General features: G+C 42.2%; 1 protein-coding gene across 4 annotated transcripts in view; it reads right to left on the bottom strand.

The window, feature by feature from the left end:
* Window positions 1–14,513, bottom strand: part of CNGA3 (cyclic nucleotide gated channel subunit alpha 3) — a 74,313-nt gene that overhangs the window by 46,917 nt on the left and 12,883 nt on the right. For 2 of the 4 annotated variants that reach the window (XM_058684346.1, XM_058684349.1), the window contains exon 1: window positions 1,557–1,895. The exons of 1 other annotated variant lie outside the window; for it this stretch is intronic. The gene's annotated coding sequence lies outside the window, so the exon portion shown is untranslated. Of the gene's footprint in view, window positions 1–1,556; window positions 1,896–13,735; window positions 14,237–14,513 lie in introns of those variants that run through there. One more of the 4 variants, XM_058684347.1, reaches the window with a different exon arrangement.

Below are 14,513 nucleotides of genomic sequence, written 5' to 3'. Positions count from 1 at the left end.
TGTGTGCGTGTGTGTGTGTGTGTGTGTGTGTGTGTACGCATGCGCGCGTATGCCGAGGGAAGGCGGGGGTGGGGGGGTGGGTAGTTGCTGGCAGACTGTCCATAAAGTTAGGGGTCTGTACAGCCCACTCTAGGAGGGAGATTGAACCCAGGTGGAGGGGCAACTGCCCACTAGTCTGGGGTGCCAAGGACTGACCCCAGTTTTCCCGTCTGAAAGATTTGGTGAGGAGCATCCACCATAAAGTCTCTCCTTTCCAGGAGAAAGGTGGCAGCACTCCCATTGGGAGTCCTGAGCAAGTAAACTGCATATTGGAGGCGCTGGACCCATGGCCAGTGGCCCAGGGGGGGATTTCGGATCCTTTCTGTTCTTCCCTCCTTTCATCCTCCTCCACATTTCATGTCTAGCTGGAGATAGCCACTTTAGAATGACAAAGTTTAAAATCTCGACAACAGCATAAAGTAGGGCAGTTATGAATTGAGGAATTACAAGGGGAGAAAAATGAAACACCCCTCCATCCCCCTAGTTACCTAGTCCAGCCCTTGCCAGAGATTGCTGGGATGGCCAGAGCAAGGACCAGCTGGCTTAGCCCCCTCTGGTGTTGGAGGTGGGGGTGGAAGCTGAGCTGAGGAGAAAAGCCTGAGGACGAGGACAGAGAGCCCATATGATTATCCGGTTAGGGGATTGCAAGGGATCAGAGAGCCTGCTGCCCCTTCTCCTCCATACCTAAACACTAAGCCCCCAAGCACCGACTGGCCAAGATTGTAGATTACGAGTCCATCATTAAAAAAAAAAAAAAAGGAAGAAAGAATAGAATAGAAACAGTGACTGCTCACTTCACTAAATAATATGAACTCTTTGCCTCCTCCTCAGCCACATGTCTCTTTGGATCCCCAACGCTGAGTTGGGTCTAGCGGAGGCAGTCCCTCAACCCCAGTCTGCTGACCTCCCTAGCTCCTGCTCTTTCCAAGCCCATGGACATAACTGCCCCACGCCTGGCGCAGACTCGGAGAGACTCTGCTCTAGTCCCAGATCTGAAGCCGCAGAAACGAGGCGGCCAGAGAGCCTCTTCCAGGACAGGCTGCCATGAAGGCGCGTGGCCAGGCATCTGGGTTACAGGGTGTCTTAGGGAGGTGTCTCCAGGGTAGTATCGTGGCCAGACTCCCTTCCTGTCTCTAGCGGGAGACAGTCCAGCTCCTTCTGCCTCCTGCCCCGACGGCTCAGCCCGAATCGGCCCAGCGCGGCCGCCGGATGTGAGTGTAAGGAGTGTGATGGACTTGGGCACAGCGGAGAGCTTTGTCCTGTGATCTCGGCTGGAGGAGTGTGTGCGTGCCGGGGTTGGGAACAGATGCCGGGGCAGGCCCCTTTCTCGCGCGCCCAGAAGCGGCCCGTTTCAGCACCGGGGGCTGCGGACAGCGCCGCGCCTGCACTTGGGCTCAGCCACCCCTCTGCCCTGCGCGGACTTCTTTAATCCATCTCCGGGCTGGATGGAATCAGCGACCCAGCAGACCTCCCAGCGCCCTAAAAACTCCCAGCTCAAGAGACCCTAAAATCCTTACCCGACAAAGTTTGAGTTCTCCGCGATGCGCCTCTGTCTGGCAGAGAGTCTCTGCTGCTCGCTCCCTCTGGGTTCTGGGTAACAGCTCTGGCCTCGCTCCCTCCCCCACGCTTCGGCCCCAGGACCCTCCTCTGCGAACGGCGGAAGGAGTCTGTTGCCTCCCTGTCTCTCACTGAGAAAGTCAGGTGAGGCTCTGGAGTCTCAAAGGCGGTCCCGGAAGAGGCAGAAGCCGCTCATTCGTATCAGCATACCCTCCAAGGGAAGAGTGGGCGAGCCAGGAGCAAGAAAACAGGAAAGTCTGCCTGTCAACTCTGGACTCTTCTAACCGCGAGCCTCCCGCCACCTTGGACTCTTTCCTGAGATGTTTTACCAGTAATGTAATCCACACTGGATGAGGACACAGCGGAGATCTGGGAGTCTGAAGTTTAAAGGTGGGAATATATATCCCCTTAAACTTGTTTGCAATCTTAGGGTTTTAGAAACGAATCTCTCTTAGGGATATCTCCTTGCAGAGATTTATTTCCTTCTACCACAGCAGACACCACCAGCTTCCCTGAACTAAAAATTAAAACTCGCCAATCCAGCCAAAAGAATTTAAACTCTTTTTGCAGAAAATAACAACAAAGCCTCCACATTTCTCCGGACTCACTTTCCCCACAGAAAGCATATATCTAAGGACACACCTCTCCATCAAGGATGAAAACCTAAATGCACCTCCCCTTCACTCTCTGTTCCTGAATTGCAGGAGCAGGTCCCAGGAGGAATCCAGCTTTCCTGTCTGGGACAAGGTCTGGAAGCCTCTTGGGTTCCAGGTCCCCATGGCTGACACCCTTATGGGAAGAAACTGCAGGAGCAGATCCCACAGCAGCCTGAAAAGGAGAGGCTTCTTTGAGGATTTGTAACTTATGATATTTCCTGAACATATCTATTAAATTATCTACTCATGAAGGGGAACCTGGGTGGCTTTGTTGGTTAAGCGTCAGACTTTGGCTCAGGTCATGATCTCATGGCTCGTGAGTTAAAGCCCTGCCTGGGGCTCTGTGCTGACAGCTCAGAGCCTGGAGCCTGCTTTGGATTCAGTCTCTGTCTCTCTCTGCCCCTCCCCCACTCCCACTCTGTCTCTCTCTCTCTCTCTCAAATATAAATAAACATTAAAATAATTATGTATTCATGGAACAGATTGTCTTTAGAAAGCTTAAGTTCTCGAGTTCATGCAACACTTGGAGAGATCAAGTGTATATTATTCACTGGAGAAATAAAGAATTAGAATCTCTCTCACACACACACACACACACACACACACACACACCCCTTAAAGAAGGGAAGCAAAACCCAGAAAAAATTTCCCCAAAGAAATGTCAAGCTTAATTGTTCAGATTTAAGGGATTCTGGTAGTGAGAAAGCAAATAAATGGAAATGGTGAATCAACAAAACAAAGTTGAAGCCACAGAAGTTGGAGAGGAGAGTTCTTTTGTCATTTGGGCTTCTGGAAGAAATATGAAGTGGATTTAACACAAGAGAAGACGTAATTCATGAGATGATGCCTCATCAAGACCTTTGGTGTCCTTAATCCAGAGACTCTCCAACATACATCAGTTACCTCGTGCAATTTTTTTTACAGCCCTCATTGTCAGGAAATACCTTATTTTCTCTAGTCCCAGTAATTTACACTACAAGTTAAAGCTGTTTCCCATAGGAAAGGATGGGAAGATTGGAAGCAGATGGTTATCATTTGTTGTCCAGAAACATTTCAGAGCTTCAAAAGAATCTTACATACGGATATTGGGGAAGGTAGTTGTTACCATGAGACAATTTTAATGCACAATCCTGAAAGTGAAAAGTCCCTCTGGACTTTGTTTTTGAAATGCAGACCATTCCTAAGATCTTAGGAGGGAAATAAGACCTTATAAAATTAACCATGAAGTGGAGAAGTGCACTGAATCTGACCAAATGAGGTAGAGCATCCATTGCAGGATTGGGCACATAATTGGCCCTTGGGAAATGATATGCGTGGCAATAGATATCACTGAAGAATTTTCCATACCTGTAAGGTACAAACAGATAAACTGAGACTGAAAATGAGCAGAAAGAGCCTAGAGGGGATATATCTGTGAATTAGCCCGCACAAGACATCCAGTAGCAGGATCCTGGGCTGTCAGGAAGGAGGATCCAGATTTGGCTGAAGACTCAGGGGTAGCCTCTAGGGGTCTGTCCTATTGCTCAGGTTTCATCTGAAGTGCAACCAAATATGTATGGCACAGCATGGAAGGGACAGAAGTCCTTTGTCAATATGCAGGATACAATTAGCACCAAGCAATCCCAGATGAGTGAGTGGGGTGTCCTAAGAGGTCCATGGCACCAAGAGACCCAGGAGAGGGATCCTCAGATACCCAAAGCCTGTGTCAGAATAGGGAGACATCAGTGAGAAGAGAGCTATGGAGAAGGCACCACTTCCTCATTCTAACTGGGTGGATGATATCTGAGTGGGGGAGGATTAGGTCAATCCTAGGTTGCTTCAGCCTTAGTCAATATTTCTTAAGGAAATGAGGAGGGTTCTGTGTGGGAAAAGGTGATACCCAGGCATCAGTAGCTGAGGAAGACTGGACCCAGGGAACCTGGTGAGACTAGTTCTACCTGCCTGTGATTTCACTGCCTGAGAAATAAAAGGGCAAATACTAGCCATGCCCAGAGGGATTGGGTTCAAGCATGAGCATGAACAGGTGTGGCTTAGGGGACTCTCCAGTAAGATATAGTTTTAATTGTTTTTAAATTTAAATTTTTAAATGTTTTTTTATTTATTTTGAGAGGGAGAGGAAGCATTAGCAGGGAGGCCAGGGAGAGAGAGAGAATCCCAATCAGGCTCTCACAAAGTATGAGATCATGACCTGAGCTAAAATCAACAGTTGGGCTTAACTGACTGAGCCACCCAGGTGCCCCTAATTGTTTTTAAATTTTAGAAAATATGTGATTATGGTCTACATAGTCTGGGATTTGCTTTTCCCCCCAATCTTAGGATTCAGTGATATTGTTGTTTCTAGCTATAGTTATTTCAGTTTTACTGTGTAAATATACAATTTGCTATTTATTCTGGGTGCATATTATACATTTTGATTTTAAAAATTGGGGGGAGGAATTAAATTTTTCCTACTTTGTGTAAAATCTACCCAGTCCAAACAAATTTCAGAAGTGCTGGGGATCTGATATTTATAGATTAGACTTGAAAGGCACATTAAATACGGTGTCCAGTGTGTTAAAGAACACACAATCTGATGAGGAGATAAGCCAGACTAGCAGATGATAAGTAGAAATGCAAACAGATAAGCCCAGTTATCAGTAAGGAGGAGAGTGTGGGCTTACTCTGGCAGATGGTTTAGATCCTTGGCAAATGATAGGGCAATTTGCAGGAATGGCTTTTGGGAAATAAAATATTTATTCAGAGGCAGGTGAGCTTCACATGAGAAGCAATGATGCATAAATTTCCCCAGGCATTTTCTCAGTCAGTGCAAAGTCATCAGGGGGAAAAGACCCTGCTGTGGCAGAGGCAGTGGTTTTCAGTTTTTAAGGCTCCCTTTTCTGCTTCTCAGGCAACAAAAATGATGGTATGTTTCCCTCACCTACCTGGCAGTTGACAAAATAGAAGGAAAATAAAGTTAAATTAATGAGATTTGAAGAGTTGTAAATTCTGTCCAAATATGATTAAGAGCTATAGAGGAGAGTGGTCTTCAGAGATCTAATCTACCTCATCCCCTGAAGATGCCCCTTCAGGCCAGCCTTGTAGGTAGTGGAGTCTGTTATCTGCCTCTCTCTCTGGGAGAGTCAGGTAAGGCTCTGGAGCCTCAAAGGCGGTCCAGAAGAGGCTGAAGCTACACATTTTGACCATCCAAATCTATCTGACCATCAGTGCCTGGAATTCCACCATCAGAACTTCATCCTTTTAGTTTCAAATTTTTATCCCTTTTACTTTGTTGTTGTTGTTTTCTAAATGATGTCTATGCCCAACATGGGGCTCGAACTTACAACCCCAAGATCAAGAGTCGCATGCTCCACCCACCAAGCCAGGCAGGTGAAGCTTTAAAATGCAAATAACTCCAGAAGCATGTGACTGAGGGAAGCATTTGATGACCCTGGAGACCAATAAGGGTATGATGGCACAGATACCACAGCAGGGGCAGGTAGGATGGGCAGGGGCAAAGGTCTGGGTGACAGATGCTGAATACTGAGGGCAAACTTGGTCCCTACCACAGCTAAGCCTGGTCCGGGCTCAGTAAAATCACCTGAGCTTTCCTCTAAGCCTACAACCTTCATTTTCCATCTACAAAAGAAGGACAATCACCTTTTCTAATTTTACAGCTGGCAAATGTGTACTGGACACAAGGCTATTTTAGCGAATTGTAATCTGAATGTCATCAAAGGTGCTCATTAGTAGATGGGACGTGCCCTGGGCTGAGTACTGCTCAGGTCAACATTTTCATCAAGGCCTTGGGTAAATGTATGGAATCTTCTGTATATTTTAATGTGGATAGGATGTATAGCTAACATGCATTCAGGAAATATGGCAAATATGGAGTGCAAATCAGTATATAAAAAAATCTTGAGGGCTTTTAATGATGGGCTGAATATACAGACTGAGAAAAAAATATAACAGGAACAAATATAAGGTTCTGCAGCAGGGTCCAAAATAATCAGCCATCCACACACAGAGAGAGGAGACATTGCTTGGCAGACCTCATTCACCATGATGTAAAGCCTGAGAATGACACGTCTCCACAAAAACTTGCAAAAAGCTAATGACAGACAATGCTGACTTAATAGAAGTATATAATGTAGAAAAGAGGTGAGTCTTTAAAAAATTTTTAAGTTTACTTATTTATTTTGAGAGAGACAGAGACAGCCTGAGTGGGGGAGGGGCAGAGAGAGAGGGAGAGAGAGAGAGAATCCCGAGCAGGCTTCATGCTGCCAGCACAGAGTCCCATGGGGGGCTTGATCCCACAAACTGTGAGATCATGACCCGAGCTGAAACCAAGAGTCAAATGCTTAACCAATTGAGCCACCCAGGCACCCCAAAAATGAGTCTTGATCAGCTATTTTCTTTTCAGCATACCTGGATTATTTTCATTTTGGTTGCCACATTTTAAAGGAGAGTTGCATTGCAAAGTTATATTCATAATAGAACTTTAAAATCAGTTCAATAAATTAATTTTACATTTTATGTTATATTCTAGTTTTTCTTCACATACACATTATTCTCTTTCATGGTGATACTAACATGTAAATACAATTTTGTTATTCTAGTTTTTATTCAGGTGTTACATCTTGAGAAATAGCCTATCTTACTGTGTTAGTTTCCAGTGACTTTAGGTCAATGTCCAAATTATTTATCACTAGCCATGATCATGACCAAATGAATTACACAATTAATAGAATGATTTATATAGTTATTGACATTTTTATGTACATTTAAATTATTTCCCATTTCCAATCCTTTAAGCAACTGCCAAGAAACATTTTTTCCTATTTTTTGTAACTATTTCCTCAGGTTATATTCCCAGAATATACTCTAGGTATATAAGCATCTGAATTCAAGAAAAGTTTTAGCAATTTCTATTGCTATCAATCATTTACCAGTTCCACCAGTTTTTTTTTTACCAGCATTCTATTTTATTTTTCAAATTTTGTTCATAAGCTGCACCCCATTATAGTTTTAATTTGCATTTCAATAAGAGATAGTAAAGTTGAACATTTTCTTATGTCTGTTTGCTACTTGTGTCTCCTCTTTGTGAATCATCTATTCATGTCCTTGGCCCATTTATATTAAAGTTGATGTTTTTCCTTTCAATTTTCATGAGTTTTTGTGCAATACTGACAGAGACTTTCTCCTAGCTTATTTGATGAAAATATTTCCCCCAGTCTGCTTGCCTTTTTGAGTTATGATAATATTTATTGTAGAGACTTGCAAACATTTCCCACTGAGATTCATTTAATTCACTGAAAGCCTAGAATGCATAATTCCCTCACATATATGATTTCTACTCTTTTTTGATAGTTTCATATATTCTTATTTTAATATTAACTCTTTAATACAATTGGTGTAGACAATTTAATGTGGGACTCAGTTTCCTCATCTGATAAAAAAGGTACCTACTTCTCACTTTTATTCCAGAAATCTCTGATAGAATATCGGTGGGTCCAATACTTGATTGCCTAGGATACTCCATTCTTTAACAATGCTATATCAGTTATCAATTCATCACTTCTCAGCATTGAATTATTTTAAGCATTTCTTCTTTTACAGTGAGCACGATGGTAAGCTTTCTCAGTAGAGGATGCTGGAGAAACACTGAAGCAGGAGCGGACTATGTAGTTGTTTCTCGTGGCTGCACCATTGATGTGGACATGTGAGAATGTCCAGTGGTGCTCTGCTTCAGCCACATGCCTAGAATATACAGTTCCTTGATGATGTCCCAGCCCCAGCTGGACCTGGTGGTCACCTTCCTGCACCTGTCTCAGCATGGACACCCAATGTGTAGCCCTCCTGCCTGTAATGGTATTCCAACTCTCTCTGCTTCCCTAGCCTCACACCCCCCAGGTTTGTCTCTTGTGACCCTTTGGTGCCACAACCATTTTGATACAAGCACCACAGCTCCAGCCTCGTACTCACACTGATGCCCCCACCTTTTCTGCACTCCTGTGTGGCCAGCCACTAGCTGTGGCTTGCCCTACCTGCATTCTGGGGATTGCTTCCTTCTGGCTCAGGAACTGCAGGCCACTTCAGGTCTGTGCAAACCTGTGAATTTCTCTGACATACATTGAGCTGCAATTATGCCAGCTCCAACAAGGTTTAAATGCCAGTCTTGGGGAGGGGGATCCCCGTTCCAAGTTTGTCCTTCCTTGGTTACTCTCCTTCAGTCCTGTAGTGCCATGTAAACTCTCCTATATCTGATGTTTAATAATTTTTATTTTAATCGTTTCCTGTTTGAATTATTGTGTGGTTTCTGTCTCTTGATTAGATCCACACTGATATACATATAATGAACCAGGGTATCTTTTATATTTTTATCTAGAGAAGGGATCAGAGACTTTTTCTTAAGGGGCTGGATAGTAAGTATTTTAGACTTTCAGGACATATGGTCAATGTCACAAAATTCAACACTCACTCATGTGGAAGGAAGGAAGGAAGGAAGGAAAGAAGGAAGGAAGGAAGGAAAGAAAGAAAGAAGGTAAAGGAAGGTTCTTAGCAAATCAGAAGTAGAAGGGAACTTCCTCAGATTTATAGAAGTCATTTTAGAAAAGCTTACTGTTAATAATATGCTTAATTTGAAGACTGAGATCAAGAACAAGGCAAGGATGTTCAGTTTTAGCACTTGTATTAAACATTGTAGTGCAAGTCCCAGCCACTACGGCACAGGAAAAAAAAAGAAATGAAATAAATGGCATAAAGATGAGAAAAAGATAACTGTCATTATCCAAAGACAGCATAATCATAGAAAACCCTATCTAATTTATAAAAAATATTAGAATAAGTAAATTTAATAAGATTGCAGGATGCAAAACTCAACTGTACTTCTATATATTCTAGCAACAAAAAACAGAATATGAAATTTTAGAAATACCATTTACAACAGTGTCATAGACATAATTATTTAAGAATAAATCTAACACTATGTGCAAGACTTGTAAAACATTGCTAAAAAACTAAAGACCTAAGTAAATGTAAAGATATACGATGTTATGGTATACTCTTATGAAATCTCAGTAGTTTTAAGATTTTTCCCCAAAATTGATTTAAAATTTCACGAAATCCCAATCAAAATCCCAATAGGCTTTATTCTGAAGAAACTGGAGTCTAAAATTTTATGGAAATGCAAAGAATCTAGACTATACATAATAATCTTGAAAAAGAAGAACAAAGCTTGAGGATTTATACTACCTGATCTCAAGATTTAGGATAAAGCTAGCACAATTAAAACAGTGTGGTATTGGCATAAGGAACAGCCTAGTGGGACAAAGTAGAAATTCCATGTATGTACAGTCAATTGATTTTTACTAAAGGTGCCAAGGCAATTCAGTGGAGAAATAAAATTCATTTGTAGGAAATGGTGATGAAACAACTGGAATTTGTATGAATGGAAACAAATCTCAACTCCTATCTCAGTCCACATAGGAAATTTGAGAAAAACCATACACAGACCTAAATATAAAGCTACCACCATAATGCACAGGAACAAAAAAGTGGAATATTTTCATGATTTGGGGGTAGGCAAAATTTTCTTAGGACAAAAAAAAGGCCCTAACCATAAAGAAACTCCAATAAATTATATTCCATCAAAATAAAAGTTTCTCCTCACCCAAAGATACCATTAAGAAAATGAAGACAGTCTTCAAAATAGTGTACTCTTCAAAATCGTCAGTCATGAAAGACAATACATAGAGAGATAGACAAGCAGACTGAGGGACTGTTCTAAATTAAAGAAGTCTAAAGATTAATGACAATTAAATGCAACATGATCTTGGTTTGGATCCTGACTCTAGCAATTCTTTTTTTTTTTTTCTATAAAGGATATTATTGTGAGACAAATGATAAGCTTTGCACAAGATCTGTAGATGAGGAACAATTCATATGAAAAAAGATTTCTCTCTGAAACCATGGTGGCCAGGAGGAAAGGGCACAAGTCTTCAAATGTTTTTCAAAGAAAAGACCTGTCAACTTTGAAATCTATATCTGGTAACAATATCCTTCAGAAATGAAAGAGGAAATAAAAACATTCTCAGATGAAGAAAAACTAAGAGAATTTGTGCTAGCAAATCTACCTAAAGAATGGGTAGAAAAGGAAATAACAGAAGAAAGTTTGGAACTTCAGAAAAAAAGTAATATCAGAATGGGTAAAACTGATGGTTAAAGCAAAAATTATTACACCATCTGATGTAGTGCACAATGTATAAAGAAGAAACACTTAAAACAATTATATTTAAAGAGAGGGAAGGGTAAAGATACCCAAATGACAGTAAGTTTTCTACATTTCTATCAAAATGGTACATTAATACCAGTAGACTATGATGTTTCATAAATGCACTGTTAACACCTACGGCTACCACTAAGAAAACTGTACAAAGTGATATACCTAAAAAACTATAAATAGTTAAAAAACTGGGTACTTCAGTTGGTAAGTGTCTGACTCTTGACTTCAGCTTAAGTCATAACCTCACAGTTGTGAGATGAGCCCTACATCAGGCTCCATGCCCAGCGAGGAGCCTGCTTAAGATTCTCTTTCTCTCTCTCTCTCTGCTCCTTCCCTGCTCTCTCTCATGAACACTCACTCTCTTTAAAAAAAAAAAAACAACTATAAATAAATCAACATAGAATCATTAAAAATTCTTCACAGAATTCTTCTACAGAAAAAAGAAATAGAGAAATGAGAAACAGTGAAAACAAACCAGAAAACAAATAATAAAATGGAAGACTTAAGCCCAAGCATGTAAAAAAATACCTTAAATGTAAATGGTCTCAATAAACCAATTAAAACAGATTGTCAGAGTGTATAGAATAACATGAGCCAATGATATACTATATACATGAAACTTACTTTATGTACAACACTATAGGTAGGTCAAAATAAAAGGAGGAATTTCTTCTCCATCATAGAGATAATGGATAATTGGGACAATATATGTCAAGATGCCTTGAAAAATAAATAATGCTCAACTTTCTTTCTTTTTTTTTTTTAATATATGAAATTTACTGTCAAATTGGTTTCCATACAACACCCAGTGCTCATCCCAAAAGGTGCCCTCCTCAATACCCATCACCCACCCTGCCCTCCCTCCCACCCCCCATCAACCCTCAGTTTGTTCTCAGTTTTTTATTTTATTTTATTTTTTCAACTTTCAATTAGTGCCATTCTGGAAGAAGGTCATCATTTTCCCCTACATATTGATAACCACCTTACTTGTTTCTCATCCTGCAGTTATTATGTTACCTCTTTCAATCCTGGACATTAAAATTCCCAGGGGGCCAGAGACTAAGTTATTTGATATGACGATGAAGTGGTCCTGGTATGAGGGTGTTTGAAAGCTGCTGATGGAGAGAATATGGTTTGTTTTGACCCTGATTCCTCTTGGAGCAATGAAACAGCACAACAAGAAGTTTTAGTTCCCCAGAATTTCAAATTCTTGAGCGGAAGCTTAGCTGATGAAGTAAGTTTCCAGGGAAAGTGATTCAGACCCTCTGGACTGACTTCACGCAGTTTATTATTCACAGGATCTGGTTGACATTTAAATCATGCAAATGTATCCTGCTTATCTGTGAGTGGACACAGTACACACATCTGCAGTGACACAGAGCAATGAATAATGTATTTTAGAGGAGACAAGAGTATTTTACATTTCCATTTGACTCTTTGTGAAGTGCTGCTTGTGAATTTCTCTTCTCTATTGAATTGTGATTTCTTAACAAGTGGATAGAAGAATTTATCTTTTTTTTCTTCTGCCTCTCCCTCCTTCCTTCCTTCTTTTGTTTTTTTTCCCTCTCAATCTTTATCCTTTCTTTATTTCTCTCTCTCCTCTTCATTTCTCTTCTCTGTTTCACCCACTCTCTACCCTGGCTTCCGCCTCCCCTTTGGAGATGAGGGTACAGCTACCATTCTTCCCTGTCCCTTGTGAGCTCACAATCTGTGTTGTGTGGGCCCCATGGTTACTGTTAATGCTAGTTTGGATTATGGAAGAAGGGGGAGAGGAGTCATAGGAGGGATACCTGGGAAGTTCTTTAGAGATCACTGAATGCAGTAGATCTCCTCCCAAGCACCTGATCCCATTCCTCAAACCCGCCTCCTGTACAGAAAAGACAACCCCCCTCAAGGTTAAATGGCAAGTCTGTGTTGCTCAGCTAGTGACCACCTTTTGTGATCAGGTCATGACTATCTTTCTAGCCAGATCTGTCCCACATGTCCCCTGAGTTCCTTCAGGGTTATGACAGGAGATGGGGAGCCCAATAGGTTTGCTTGTGCCTCTAGCCTATTAAAAAGAGGCTTCAATACAGAATTTGCAGAACTATCAAACACACTGACAACTTTGTGGTTTTTGAAGAACTAAGGTTTGCTCTTTTCACAGAAGATACTTTTCAACAATCCTACTAGGATGAAACCTGCTTGTTAGAGACAGATGCTGAGAAAACATGAACTCAGGTGGTGGCAATACTGTGTTCACAGTGCTTACTCTGTGTTACACACTATGCAAAGCACTTGTAAATTAATTCATTGAATTTCCACAACAAAAAAGGGGGAAACTGAGGCAAGGAGTGGCACCCACCACTGCAGGGTTAGCCTGGCACCAGAGGTGGACTCTTAAGCGCGCATTTAAACTGTGTCTCTGTGGTTTCTGCACACCAGGAACCTTTCAGGACTCAGAGTTTTCCCACCAGACACATCCAGCCGCACACCAGGGTGTGAACTCTTAGGCCACAAAAATGGTTGTTGATATGTGAATAAAGCTCTCAGTCCATCCAAACCCATCTGCAGAGTCACAGAGGAGGTTAACAGGCTGGGAGAAGGTGTGGTCCCTTTGATCTTTTCCTGAATAGCCAGCTTTCAGATGAGTCAACTACTGAGGAATCAATAAATGGGCATCTCCCCAGTATGGATGATGCCTTCTCTCCTTGGTTGCCCCCAAACAGTAATCCTTTATGAGAGGTAGACATCTTCCCTTTTGGTTTAGATAATCATACCTAGTGGTGGGAGTACTGGCAAAGAGTGTTTCCTGGCCAAATCCCCCAAGATTGGGATCTCCTATTTTATTCCTGATTGTAGCATCTGGCCCGCCCATACTTGTTATATTAGCCAGAGGATATTGGATATACAATGCAAACTATTATCAAGTAGGGATCAAAAAGCTCCTGACTACAGGTTCTGTAAAAGGACCATACTACATGTCTCTTTACCAGATGCCAAATTGTAAAGGACAGGGTAGGGCCTTCCTGCAGGCTCTAGGTAATGTGAAGATCCTCCCTACAATCCCACATCCCAGAGGGACTGCCGGAGGAGGCACCAGCTCATCCATGCTGCCACTGCTATGGCCTGGATTGAATAATTTCTCTGAAATATACACACCCATCAGGGAATTTTGAAGCCCAGGAGGAAGGTTGCCTAAACCAAGGTCCAACCATTCTACAAATATGTATTTAGCACCTACCTTATGTGCTTGGCTCATCTTACCACATTGAGAAAGACTTCCTACTCTTTGTGAATGGGCTAGTGGAGTCTCAAGACACAGTCATTCACTCCTTGGAACAAAGGTTGATGAGCTTCTGAAGGACTGCTTGAGGAACACCAGGAAGGGCACCAACTTCAACATAGTCATCAATATCTTGAGGGGAGAGTCACAGCACTTTGACTCTGATGGGGGGGGCTTGGTGAGGGCTTCCACTGGCTACTTGGTGCCTGGGAAGAAGGAGCTGGATCAGAATGAGACCACCACACATATCTAGGATGTACAGAAGGGGATCTGGGGATTTCAGTGGCATATAGAAAGAAAGCAGTTATGGAGAGGGGTGGTGAGATACCAACTTCTCAGTGGCAGGATGGTTCACTGCTGAGAGGGGTGCATGGGCTGCTCCTTCAGGGGCTAAGAGCCTGGGAAACTCTCCTGGTGCCTGTGAGTGAAATTGGTAAAAGGAGTTTGGTACTGATGCCAAGCTCATGATTATCATTTGTCCCACATGGCTCTGGACTTCTCTGAGTGGTGTTCTCTTCCTCACAAGGCATGAGGGTGGAGGCATTTAGGAGGCCCCCTGCCATTTTCTCAGTGTGAGTGTGAGTGATGGTAGTAGCAAAGGTAATGAGAATAATGATTATAGAACAGATAACATTTATTGAGTTCTTACTATGTGCTAGACTCTGTTCCAAGCCCTCTATCCATTTTATGCCCATGACAGCCCTGTGAGGCAGGCATAGTCTTCACTCCAGGTGCC

The sequence above is a fragment of the Neofelis nebulosa genome, chromosome 9 (assembly GCF_028018385.1).
Source record: "Neofelis nebulosa isolate mNeoNeb1 chromosome 9, mNeoNeb1.pri, whole genome shotgun sequence".
Lineage (NCBI taxonomy): Eukaryota > Metazoa > Chordata > Mammalia > Carnivora > Felidae > Neofelis > Neofelis nebulosa.
Note: the sequence above shows the minus strand (reverse complement) of the source record. Positions and strands in the feature narration are given on the sequence as shown.